This window comes from Pipistrellus kuhlii, unplaced genomic scaffold (assembly GCF_014108245.1).
Source record: "Pipistrellus kuhlii isolate mPipKuh1 unplaced genomic scaffold, mPipKuh1.p scaffold_m20_p_1, whole genome shotgun sequence".
Taxonomy (NCBI): domain Eukaryota; kingdom Metazoa; phylum Chordata; class Mammalia; order Chiroptera; family Vespertilionidae; genus Pipistrellus; species Pipistrellus kuhlii.
This window is the reverse complement of record NW_023425404.1, coordinates 151,690,699-151,703,782: the sequence shown is the minus strand read 5'-3', so window position 1 is coordinate 151,703,782 and position 13,084 is coordinate 151,690,699. Positions and strand designations below refer to the sequence as shown.

The 13,084-nt window shown below is 40.5% G+C and overlaps 1 protein-coding gene and 1 pseudogene across 1 annotated transcript in view; one reads left to right on the top strand and one right to left on the bottom strand.

Annotated features, from left to right (window-relative positions):
* CFAP299 (cilia and flagella associated protein 299) overlaps positions 1-13,084 on the top strand; it is a 522,006-nt gene that overhangs the window by 28,840 nt on the left and 480,082 nt on the right. The gene's annotated exons all lie outside the window — the stretch shown is intronic.
* On the bottom strand, positions 5,257-8,312 carry LOC118708884 (annotated as a pseudogene).

The following is a 13,084-nucleotide window of genomic DNA, read 5'->3' as shown; positions in this document are numbered from 1 at the left end:
GTTTTTGTTTATCAGTTTATGTTGTTCATTATATTCCATAAATGAGTGAGAACATGTGATAGTTATCTGACTGGAACTCCAGTTCCATCCATGCTATTGCAAATGGTAAGAATTCCTTTTTTTACTGCAGCTAAATATTCCATTGTGTAGATGTACCACAGTTTTTTAATCCATTCATCGCTGATGGGCACTTAGGCTGTTTCCAAATCTTAGCTATGGTAAATTATGCTGCTGTGAACATAGGGGTGCATATATCCTTTCTGATTGGTGTTTGTAGTTTCTTGGAATATACTCCTAGAAATGGAATAACTGTGTCAAATGGGAGTTCCATTTTTAGTTTTTTGAGGAAACGCTATTTTCTCATTTTTAGCATTCTTTATTTCTTTGTGTAGATTAAATTTTCTATTTGGCAGTACAGTTCTTCTATCTGAATACTTTTTTGATTTTTTTATAGTGCAGGTCCTTTAGTAATGAATTTTCTCTCTTATAATTGTTGACAAAAGTATTTTTGCTTTTATTTTTGAAAAATATTTTTGCTAGGTATAGAATTCAGGTGTCAGATCTTTCTTTAGCTGTCAGCAAACCCTGCACATTTGTGCCTTTGTAGTGGGAGAGGGCATCCTTTCTCTCCATACTCTAGCTCACATGTGTCAAACACAAGGCCCGCGGGCCAAATCCGTCCCGCCAGGCCTTGCAATGTGGCCCGCACCGCGCTGTCATCACTGCACTCCGCTGCGTTTCCATCACAATGACAGTTTATGACTATTCAGTAAACCATTTGGCCCGCGATTTAGGCTGGATTTTAGATTTTGGCCCCTTCTCTGATTGAGTTCGACACCCCTACTCTAGCTCTTTTCTCAGCAGCAGCTCATCTTTGTATCTGCCATAGGACTGCAATTCAATGTTGGTTGGCTTAGTCTTTGTTCTGACAGTTTCCATTTCCTGTTTCTTTAGCTTAATCAAGATGATCATCTTTTATGCTTTCATCTAGAAAGATGAATTATTTCTATCTCTTTGATTTATAGGCAGTAAGTACTACAAGTGATGGCCTGCTACTCAATGCATATAATGTACAGTTTATTTAGCTTTCTAATTTTAAGAGCAGTATTTTCCAATCTCTTAAATTTCTGTATCTAATTAAATAAGTATGAATAATGTAAGCTGAAATTTTTTCTTTATAAGTTATTTTCTATTTTTTTATGATGTACTTGATTTTGTTTCATGTTTATTAGAATTATAATTCTTCTAAATAAATATTTGTGTAAAAATTTTTGAGAAACATTTCAAATGCAACATTTTCCAAATAAAATCCGTGGATGGAGCTATTCTTTCATGTACTTAAGGGTGTGACCAAATAAAAATATTTATTCAGTTACACTCACTGAGTCTACAAATTATATATTGTTAACTGCTCATTGGTAAATATTTACTAGTTGAATATTATAACATAACTGAAAGTACACACTGAATTTTTTCCTTCCTTCCTTTCTTTCTCCTTTCTTCTTCCTCTATTCCTTTCTCACTCTTCTTCTCCAACTAACAAGTAATTAAATGGTACTGATATTTTTGAGGATCATCATTATCTATCATCTATTATCTATCTATCTATCTATCTATCTATCTATATCATCTATTATCCACCTATCAACAAATATACAGTCAACCCTTGAATAACATAAGTTTGAACTGAGCAGATCCACTTGTATGTGGATATCTATATATTTAAAAGCCTAAGTGACCATTTGACCATTTGACCAATAGCTATGATGCACACTGACCATCAGGGGGCAGACACTCCAACTGGTAAGATCCCTTGCTGGTAGGGTCCAGTTGAACGGGACTGGGCAAGATGGGCTGGACACACCCTGGAGCCTTCCCACAGTCCCTCCCTGGCCCCAATTGTGGGGTCCCTTGGCCTGGCCTGCACCCTCTTACAATCCAGGACACCTCAAAGGATGTCAGAGAGCCATAGGCCAAGCTGAGGAACCCCACTGGTAGACAACTCTGTGCACTGGGCCTCTAGTTTTTCAATAAATAAAGTATGTTTTCTCTTCAGTATGATTTTTCTTAATAACATTTGCTTTTCTTTAGCATACTTTATTGTAAGAATACAGTATAAAATACATATAATATATAAAATATGTGTTATCAACTATTTATATTATCACTCAGGCTTCCAGTCCTTAATAGGCTATAAGTAATTAAGGTTTCGGAGGGTCAAAAGTTATATACAGATTTAAGACTGTGTGAGGTATTTGTACCCCTTAACCGGCTGTTCCTAAAGGGTCAACTATATATTCTTCTTCTGTTGATTACTTATACGTATTCTCTTATTAATACTTACAGTTAATTCTAACTCAGAGAGTAAATGGACACATTGTTGAGATGATTTTTTTTTAATTTAACATATTATTACCATTGCCACTTTTAGTTATAGACGTTAACCTCTGAGCTTCAAATACGTCTAGTTAGTCCTAGTCAGCTCGTCTCTGTGATTAGAGAGTTGGCCTGTACAATGAAGGGTTGTGGGTTTGATTCCAGTCAAGGGCAGTAACTCGATTGTAAGCTCGATCCTCACCCTAGTCAGGATGTGTGTGGGAGGCAACCAACTGATGTTTCTCTCTCACATTACTCTCTCTCTCTCTCTCTCTCTCTCTCTCTCTCTCTCTCTCTCTCTCTCTTCTCTCTCTCTCTCTCCTCTCTCTCTCTCTCTCTCTCTCTCTCTCTCTCTCTCTCTCTCTCTCTCTCTCTCTCTCTCTCCTCTCTTCCTCCTTCCCTCCCTCCTTTGCACTCTGTAAAAATCAATGGGGAAAATATCCTTGGGTGAGGATTAACTAAAATAAATAAATAAGTAAATCTGAAAAGAGTCAAGGAGAAAACTATTTAGATAAAATTGAATATTGATGATAGTTTAGCTAAAGATTAATCCAAAGGCAAATAAAATTTACATGTTTAAAACTTTTTTTTATCCCTTTTCTTTAGATTATGATTTAAATTCTGTTTTTTCCTTTTTTTCCCCCTCTTAATTTAGCTTTTGGCTTAAATTTTGTTGATTGATTTAATAGTCATTCATAACCACTTTGTAGTCAGAATCAAGGATCTCTTCTCTGATTCACCTGACTTATTTTACCTGTGCTGATGTCTTTGATAGCAACCACAGATAATTTATGTCTTGAAATATTCCCTTCTTTTGACTTTTATTGCCTTGTAACCTCTCATTTTTCTTCTATGTTTGCTGTTGTCTACTGTCTTTGCTGTATTTTCTTCCTTTTTCTTATTAACTTGGATCTCTCCCAAAGGACAGGTTGGTTTGTTTTTTCCCCATCTTTTCTTGCATTCCACTGTTTTCACATCTCAAATATTATACTTCTATATTTGCAGTCATCCCAAGCTGGATCTCTAACCCTGACTTCTCCCTTGGGCTTTTAGTTCCATGTCTATTTTTTTTTTTTAATATTAAGTTGTCAAACCATTTATAACATACTCCCCAAAAAGATCTCATTATTTTTCTCTTATAGATGTGCTCCCTATATAAAAATACCATTTTTAAAAAATTTTATATGCAGGTGATAATTTCCCCCTTTACTTTATAAACTTACATTTTAGAATATCTTCAAATCTGCTTGATGAGCAATTCTAAAAGGCAATTAACAGTAGATTTCTGTTGATTCTTTTGCTAATACTTGGTCTTTCATTTATACATTTTTCACTCTACTTTATTGCTAGTCCAGTTTTTCTTCAGATCAACTTGGTTTATTGTAATGTCTTACCTGATTGCTCAATATCAATTTTCTTCATTCTCTAATAACATACTGCCAGAACATGCATAGCTTCAAAAACATCTCCTTCCTCCTACCTTTTCCCCTTTCCATTACTTCTTCTATCAACTATTGAAATCTACATTTCTACAAAAGAATTTGAGGAGGTTTACAAAGGGAATATGAATACCTTATGGCAATAAAATTTTATAAGGTAGAGAGAAGGACAAGTAAAGGTTGTAGAAACACAATGAAACTGAGATTGCGGTTAGTGACCAAAATCCATGCCAGATTTGGGAAGATAATGCAAAGAGGAAAATATTTACATTAAATAGTTTATCATGTCCACCTGGAACAACAAAACCACTGACCAGAAGCACTCAGAGCTGAAGGGGAGGAAAACTTTTCCTCAGCCCTCTCAGGGACCCTGACTGGGTTTGAAAATTAAACTGAAACACAGATTCACAAAAAGAAAGAATATAGATTTACTTAATATACATTTTACATGACACAGGAGCCTTCATGAGGAAATAAAGACACAATGAAACAGATCCGAGTTCTTTATGCTACGTTTATGAGGATTACACCGTCATGGAGGAATATAAGAGGTTAAGGAATATGAGGCAATGTTTGTAACCTGGGGAAAACTTAGCAAGACCTGTTCATGCAGATTCTTCTTCGTGTCCTTTTGTCTTCAGAGAAAAGGATGCTCCCTTTCTCTGGGTATGGGGATGGGTCCTTCCCTGACTTGTTTCAGGGAAGAAGAATGAGTAGGGAAGAGATGAGAATGACGCTCTTGTTCTTGCTTAAAATATTCAATATGCCCCATATTTTGAGATCATGTATCCTGAGCCCCATCAGAGCTGAGATACATTTTCCTCTAAGAAGTCATGTAATGAAAGCCAAGTTAGTATGGCAGAGTGAACTATATCACCATCAATATTTTATAACGATAATACCAAGTTTTACAGAAAAAGTAACAATACTTTTTTAAGACAGTATTTAATTTTTACCCTGTAGGATCAGTAGGAAATTTTATCCCTTCCATGTAAAACCCTATCTAATTACCTAATTGTACCTACCAGAATTTATCTTTTTACTACTTATTAAGCAAATATGTTGAGCTATTGTCTTAAGTTATTATTAACTATCATGAATGTTGCTGTTGTTCTTCTGTTCATCCAAATTATTGTTTTTCCCGTTTTTTTTCCCCTCAATAGAATGCAAGAAGACATATATTTTGTCTCAGAATTTGACATTGCTCTTGTGCTGTTTTGTATATCTACTTGGTTCTGCTCTGGTGAGACATTCAATACAATATAATAGATCTTAGCAAGGTTCTCATAATATAATAGGTTATAAGGCTCAAGAAACTTTGAATCTTCTTACTTTGACTTTTATTCAGAATGTCTTACCTAGCTAGTACTCTTTTCTTCCCAGGAATTGTTTTCTCATTTACATTTTTTTTAAATTTACTGTCATATTTATTACTTATAACATCAAAATTAAATGAAATATAATTACACACATGCTTTTGAGAATCATAGACTCATGTGTGACCAGAGACTCCCAACCCCACAGCTCTTAGTCCAGGCCTTTGCTCTTAGCTCCAACTGCAGCAACGTGGCAGATCTCGACCTCGGCCCCCAGCCTCTGTAGCACATTCGACCAGATCATCCCCTTATGGGAAAGGTGGTTAGTGGGGCCTTTGACTTCCACCACCTGAGCGGTAGTCACAGCCAGGTGCAGGCACACCCCGCTGAGGTCGGAGCACCCCAGGCAGAAAATGAGGTCCTGGGCTTGCTTCAGAGAAGGAAAATGCTCCCAGCTGACAGCGGATGCTGCTCTGCATTCTTGGGCCTGCCACTAGCCACCACCTGCAGATGTGGGCAGGGCAGCCTAAATCAGCCGTAGCCTGGCCCCTGTAGCAGACCGCCTGCTTGGAAGAAGCTGTCTGTACACAAGTCCAGCAGGAATGCCTGGTAGGCATTTCTGAAGTCTGATGTCCCCTCAAGAAGATGACATCCCATGAGAGGAGGTCAAACAGCACCCTAAAGGCGGACCCTTCCCCTTGAACTCCTTAGTCCAAGCCGCTGTGTCTGTATTGGTCCAGCACCAGCTCCTGCACAGGACTGTGGCGGGGGAGGGGCCCCCAGCCTGCATCACCAACATGCACTTGTCCATCCCGAGCTCTGAGCACAGCCGGCTGAGATGGTCAGAGCTTCACATCCCGCACAGTGACTTAGGGCAGCTGCTGGCGGAGGTGCCTGTATCTCCGACAGTTTGGGGATGATTTCAGGTCCACGGCTGTCTGATACAGCGACAAGTGATGCCCGTCCCCACCTGGAGTCCACCAGCCTTTCAGTGATGCACTCCATAGCCGGTTTGAGGCGTTTTAAGTGCTGGTGGAGGTTGAGAGCCAGCCTGTCCCACTATCAGCCTCTGCTGTCGGGACAATAGGCTTTCTGGGACAAAAGGTCCTTAAGTTCCTCAACTGCTTCCTCATACCTGTGGAGTCACTGCAAGATTTCCATGGCTGAGACAGGATCCTGGTATAAGTCCACCCAACGGTGAAGCACCGCGGAAAGAGAGGCAAATCTTCCAGGTACCTCACGGAGGGTGGTCTATAAACGGTCCAGCAGCAGCTCCTCCAGCTCCTCCGGCTCTTTTCGATTCCTCCTGGCATGTTGAGAGAGCTCCTTATTCCTCCAGCTCCCAGCAGTCATTGCCATTGCAGCAGACATGTCGCTCAGCAGGTGGGCAGAGGCTGCATACCTGCTGAGGTGGGCTGTGTCCTGGAAAACCAGGTTTCTGACTGACTGTGTACTGAGGGAAGGCCACAGGCCAGGTTGACCAGCAGCACGGTAGAGATCTGGCCCTGCCTCCACAGGCGGCTTCCTCCTCTTTGGGGAATCAGTCAACACTGCCTGGGGCCTCTATGCACTCTCAGCGATGGGCCCAGCAAGTCCTTGGCTCTTTTTAAGATCACTGTCTTGATTCCGGGCAGGTTCTTACCCCAAATACAGACGGAGGTCTGTCTGGACAATTTGAGCAAGGCAGGCCTCTACCAGTTGCCCACTGGGGTTCCCCAAGCGGAAGGTTTTTGCCAGTTCTTAGTCCAAGAGTGGAAAGTAGTTCAAATTCGAGTTCTTGCAATTCGAATTCTGTCTGCAAAAAGCCTGCTTGCTCCTATTCTCCAACCACAGGTGTTAAGTACAATCTCTTCCTATTCCAATTTATGCATCTTATTCCAGCTGAACTTACATTGGGAAAGTCTGACATAACTTCTGACCACTATCTGATAGCTAATGACAATTCCCTTCTGCTCACCGAAGAGCATCCATCCTGTCACTCCCAGCACCACCAGGAAACTCCGAAGGTGGTAAGGTGACTGAGTGGAGCTGGGATTGTTGCACCAGGAACATCATAGCTAAGAACCTCACAAGCGATTTCATTCTCTAAGCCACTATCACCTTCTAGAGGATAGTTTTGGTTGTTACTCCACTCAGAAGCCTCATGCGTAGAAATATGAGATTGTGCCTCCCGATGTGACAACTGTGTTTTCCATTCCGAAGTCATACTCATTTTGATTCCTTCACCAATAGCGGCCTCACATGCTTCAACACCTTCACCAACTACATGCTTGCTATTTCCCTGCTTTGAAAGACTGTCCTCCAGGGTAGATGGTACTTCATTCCCAGGAGCTATTTCCAGGGATAACACAGGAGCATTATCTGGGAAGGCAGGAGTGAGGGTGGACCTCCCACAGTCCTGGGGAGACTTTGGGTTCACAGCTACCATTAGCTTAGAGAGCCTTCGGCAGTATTTTGTTTCGTTAAGAGAATCACAGGTAAACCTGTTTTCCTTTTGGGAACTATTCCCCAAACCTGGTCCTCGTCCTCCATCTCTGCACAGTTCTAACCATCCTGACCGCTGTGGCCGAGGCACTTGGTGAAGTACGATGGGCAAAGGCCTCTTTCTTTTCTATGGATCTTCTCGCCTTTATGTATCTTTGGATAATTTAGACAACAGGCTTCCCAAAGAAACAACTTCGACGTTCTGAGTGCTCAGCTCATCACCTTGGTTTGGCACAAATACAGGTCATCAGTACTTTTGTAGTAGGGACTGATCTGCTTTTATAAGCCTGTTCCAGCTGAATCGCTTTGGTCAGGGGTTAAGTTTGTCTTGGATGGTGACTTCTCTGGTGTTGTGTCTTCTAAGGCGGCATCGGTTACTTCTACCGGGGACACGTTTGCATTTGTGAAGCCGCAGTGCCCCGGGCCACTGGAGTGATGTCATCGTGGTTAGCGCACATGTCATCGAGCTGCCGGGTTAAGTCATAAAGGGGCACCATTTGACTACACACCCAGCAGGCAAGTTTAGCGGGTGGCACATTGTTGGAAAACAAAACAATGGACTTAGATTCTTTTTTTTTTTTTTTTTTTTTTTTTTTAGTTCTGCTGCTTGACAAACTTCTATGGGGTCTTTGCCTGGAGGGTAATTTCCCTCCTAGCATCATGAGTATTGGAAAAGCTGGGTGTCTCAGGAAATAAAACAAAGGATGGTTTGCTTTTACTTCCCTGACTTGACATAAGAAAAAGTAGGCTTCTATTGGACTTCATATTACTTGTTTAGTCAGTTTCAGCTCCCTGCAAAATAAAGCACACAACAGAGGTGAAATGAGCTCTAAAGCATGTATATCAGCAGCATGTCGTGGCAGGAAAATCCTGCGCCTGGGACAGGAGGCCCAGACTCCCCGTGCAAACACAGTGTGACCCCGGGCATAAGTGACAGCCTTAGACTTGGCCCGAATGACTTCCCAGACCTCACTTCAAGCCCCAGAATTACCAATTTTTAAAAAGGGACAATGTGACTACACCATATCCTTTTGAAAGACTATTGTATCAGTCACTGTTTCCAGGAGAGAGGATGGCCCGGGTCACTCCTGCCTGCACAGTGCAACAGCTGCCACCACTGAACCCAGGGTGCGGGCTGAGCCTACCCCTTCCCCACGGACCACATCCGCACAGCTGGGTGCACACCTGGGTCTCCACCACTGAGCCAGGGCCTCCTGTCCTTCTTCCTCCCTTCCTCCCATCCTTTCTCCCTCCCTCTTCTCCCCCACCTCCAGTCCCAGCCACCTCACACACACCGCACACTTTCCTCCCTCCCTGCCCTGCTGCCTAATTTACATTTTTTAAAAGGGGTGATACTAGTTAGGAAAAAATTTCATAGGTTTCAGGTGCACAGTTCTACAATACATCATGTGTGCATACAATGTATTTCATGCTCAACAACCCAAAGTCAAATCTTTGTCCATCACCATTTATCCTCCCATAATCTTCTCAACCGCCAGCCGCTGCAATCACCACACTGTTTGTTCCCTTCTTTTTTTTCCTTCTCAATAATCCCCTACCCCAACCCCCTCCACCCGGACAGCTGTTAGCCTGCTGTCTATTATGAGACTGTCTCTGTTTTGCTTGTTAGTTCATTTTGTTCATTGGATTCCACATATGAGTGAAATCATATGGTACTTGTCTTTGACTGGCTTACTTCACTTAGCATAATGCTCTCCAGGTCCATTCCTTGCAATCTCTCTACCCCAGACAAACACACACACACACACACACACACACACACACACACACACACCAAACATATATATCTGTTCTATTACCTCTTACCTATCTTTTCTACTAACCACGACATACACTCTACTAGGCGAAGGGACATATGCTGTTTTTGTTTTGTTTTGTTTTGTTTTGTTTTGTTTTGTTTTGTTCGTTTGTTTTTTCTGGTGAGGATTATGATGAAAATTAAAAGCAAAATTATTTAGTAGTTTCTATGTTACTCTTAAGTTTTTAAATGATGTTGATTTTAGAAAACCAGTGTTGACTTTGTAAAGAGTCTGGCATTCAATTTGCAGTTTTATTCACAATCTGTTGGTGTCTCAACGCTCCTTTTGTCTGCATTTTTAACTGTTGTAATCTTCTGAATGCTGGTGAGCTTGAAAGAAGTGCCCTGGCTGTAGTAACCATATTAAGAAATGAGAGGAAGAACACAAATCTAGTGGTCAATTGGGACAAAAAGTTTCATACATGACTTAGGAGATGTGATGAAGGGAGGGAAGGAAATTCTTAAAAAAATTAATACATGAGCCAAGAATGTTGAATTTTTCAGAAAGCAAACTTGATAACTTGCCTCCCACTCCCTTTTAAATTCGAAGACTTCAGGAACATAGAGTTGAGTTGATTGTACTCCTCATTGCATAGAATGCTACCACCATCAGTGCCTTCAAGACTCCTCATTTGTTAAAAAGTTTTAAAGGTTGCAGTCAAACTGACCACATATGCTGGGGAGCAAAGATATCAAATGCTCCCTGGGCTCCTCTTAATGAAAAACAATTCTTATTGTTTTTCTTTTTTATTATCCCATTTTTAATCACCCTTGTCTTCTCTCTCATACACCTATCTTAGAATATTTATTTCTCTTGCTTTCTTCCTCTCATACATTTATTTAAATATACACTTTCTAGAAAAGTCATTATGTAGTAGATTATTTCAGGTATGGGACTTTAATGTAGGTAACTCTATCATTTGAAAATAATAATTTATTATCTTTTAATTATTTTTATTAAAATTTTTATTGTCTTTGTGAGACACTCCAGTATATGGGTGATTGGAAGTGTTGATAGTGAGCTTTCTTGTGTTGCTCCTCATTTTAAAAGGATAGTGTCCACTGTTTCTTCACTTATAGTAGTGTGATTGTGTGTGTGTGTGTGTGTGTGTGTGTGTGAGTTTACGTGTGTGTGCATGTGTGTGTGTATGTACTTGACATGGAAAGAGACTATATTCAGTTTACTGAAATGTGATTATACACCCCCCCCCCCATTAAAGTGATGAAATATATTTAAGGAATCTATACTCATAATAGAAGAATATGAAAATTGTCCGGAACTCCATCACAATAACAACCAAACAGCAGGTTGCCTGGGGTGACCGGGCCTGGAGGGGGGTTAGTGAGGGATAGCCAAATGACTGAGCAGAAGGCTGTGAGGGTAACTAGGCTGGCACGAGGGGCAGTTGGAGGTGACCAGGCCATTGGGGGGGGGGCAGTTGGGGACAACCAGGCCAACAGGGGGGAAGTAAGGAGCAACCAGGCCAGTGGGGGGGGGGGCAGTTAGGGACAACTAGGCTGGCAGGGGGGAAGTTAGGGGTGACCAGGCTGGCAGGCAGAGGCAGTTAGGAGCAATCAGGCAGGCAGGCAAGTGAGCAGTTAGGAGCTAGTGGTCCCTGATTGTGAGAGGGAGTCCAACTGCCAGTTTAGGGATCGGGCCTAAACCGGCAGTCGGACATCCCCTGAGGGGTCCCGGATTGGAGAGGGTGCAGGCTGGGCTGAGGGGACCGTCCTGAGCATGAATTTCATGCACCAGGCTTCTAGTTTCTAATAATGAACTACCCATGCATTCCTGGGATAAGCTCAACTTAGTTATGTTTATTATCTTAAGTATTCATTGTTGGATTCAGTTTGATAACTTTTATGGGTTCTCTCTCTCTCTCTCTCTCTCTCTCTCTCTCTCTTTTTCTTTTTTAAACAAATATCTGTTAACCACTTTTACCTGATATCACCATAACAAACGACTTTGTTCAGAACTTTATGTTCTAACTACCTTCCCCATCCAAGTCTCCTACTTCACCTCAGGATTAAATCAGCCTCTTATAAGCCCCATTTTAAGAGTCTAAAGATTTATTAAAACACATTCCATTATCATACAGTCTATTATTATTAGGAGTGGAACTAAAACACAAGGCGAATCCCCAGCTGTTTCTAAATTTGTAGTCTAGGAATGAGACCTGTGGTTAGAATGGCCAAAAACCAGAGCAGAAACACAACAGTATCTCAGGAATGAAGGATAAGTGGAACACATGTGCCAAGGTATCAGGGATGAGTAGAATAACAAGACTCTGGTGAACATGTGTGAAGAGTTTGATTCTGTCCTTGAGAAATCAAGATCTATTGTCTGGATAATTCATATTCTGGTACCACACTGGCTGAGTTGGTGGTTAGAGGCAATTTTAGTTTATGCCTCCATTGTTGAAATGATAAAAATTGCTAACATCATATTAAATTTCAGACATTCAGTACTAAAATTTGTGGGTTCTTTTTGGTATTTACTTATTTAATTATATTTTATATATCCTCAACCATGTAAGTCATATGACCAATCACATAGTAAAGTGAAATCATAAGCATCGAGTATTACCTGACAAACTGAGTTTGGAAAGGAAGTCTTGAAATGCAGGTTTATCTTTATCAGAATCCAAATAGCTTTTTTTCTCATTCACTCTAAGTACTAAATTGGGCAGTAGAACTTTTTGATGACTAAACATTCATGTCCTTAATATGTTTACTTTAACACAATATTAAATCAGTTCTGAAAAGGTGCAGGTGTGTTTGGGTAGCTTTTCTCTCTTAAGTAGTGAATTTGTAACATTAGCAAAAATGTTTTTGCACCTGGATTTAGACAGCAATAACAAACGTTCTCCACCTAAGAATAAATTTGTACTCTTTTAAATTTTTTTTCTGTAATTTTAAAATATTCGAATTCTAAATAGTTTTGGAAAAGCCAGCAGCAATAAATAAATAGGTGCAATTTATTTACATAGGTGCAACAAAACATTCCATTTTAATAGTTGTTACTCTTTGTAACAAGTTAATAATCTTCAAACAAAAGGGGCTAGAGTAGAAGCAATGACTTGTTTGTGGAATTCAAGGCCTTTATGGATAGGTTTAAAATGATTCTACTGTTTTCAATCCTTTTCCTCTTTTTTTTTCCTTTTCAATATTAACTAATAGTTCTGATTTTTTTTTCCTTTTTGAACATGAATCTTGTTCTTGTCATAGACTCTGCACTGACTGTTCTTTTAAATTATATATATATATATATATATATATATATATATATATATATATATATATAATTGATTTTGTACAGAGAGGAAGGGAGAGAGATAGAGAGTTAGAAACATCGATGAGAGAGAGTCATCGATCAGCTGCCTCTTGCACACCCCCTACTGGGGATGTGCCCACAACCAAGGTACATGCCCTTGACCGGAATCGAACCCGGGTCTCTTCAGTCCCCAAGCCGACGCTCTATCCATCAAGCCAAACCGGTCCCGGCTGACTGTTCTTTTAGTTTGGAAAATTCTTCTGCCTAATCATTTTGTGGTTGGTGCCCTTTTTGTCATTCAGACCTCAGTGCATATGTCAACTCTCAATAGAGGTATCCCTAGACTGGCAGTCAAAACCAGCCACTCAGTCACTGG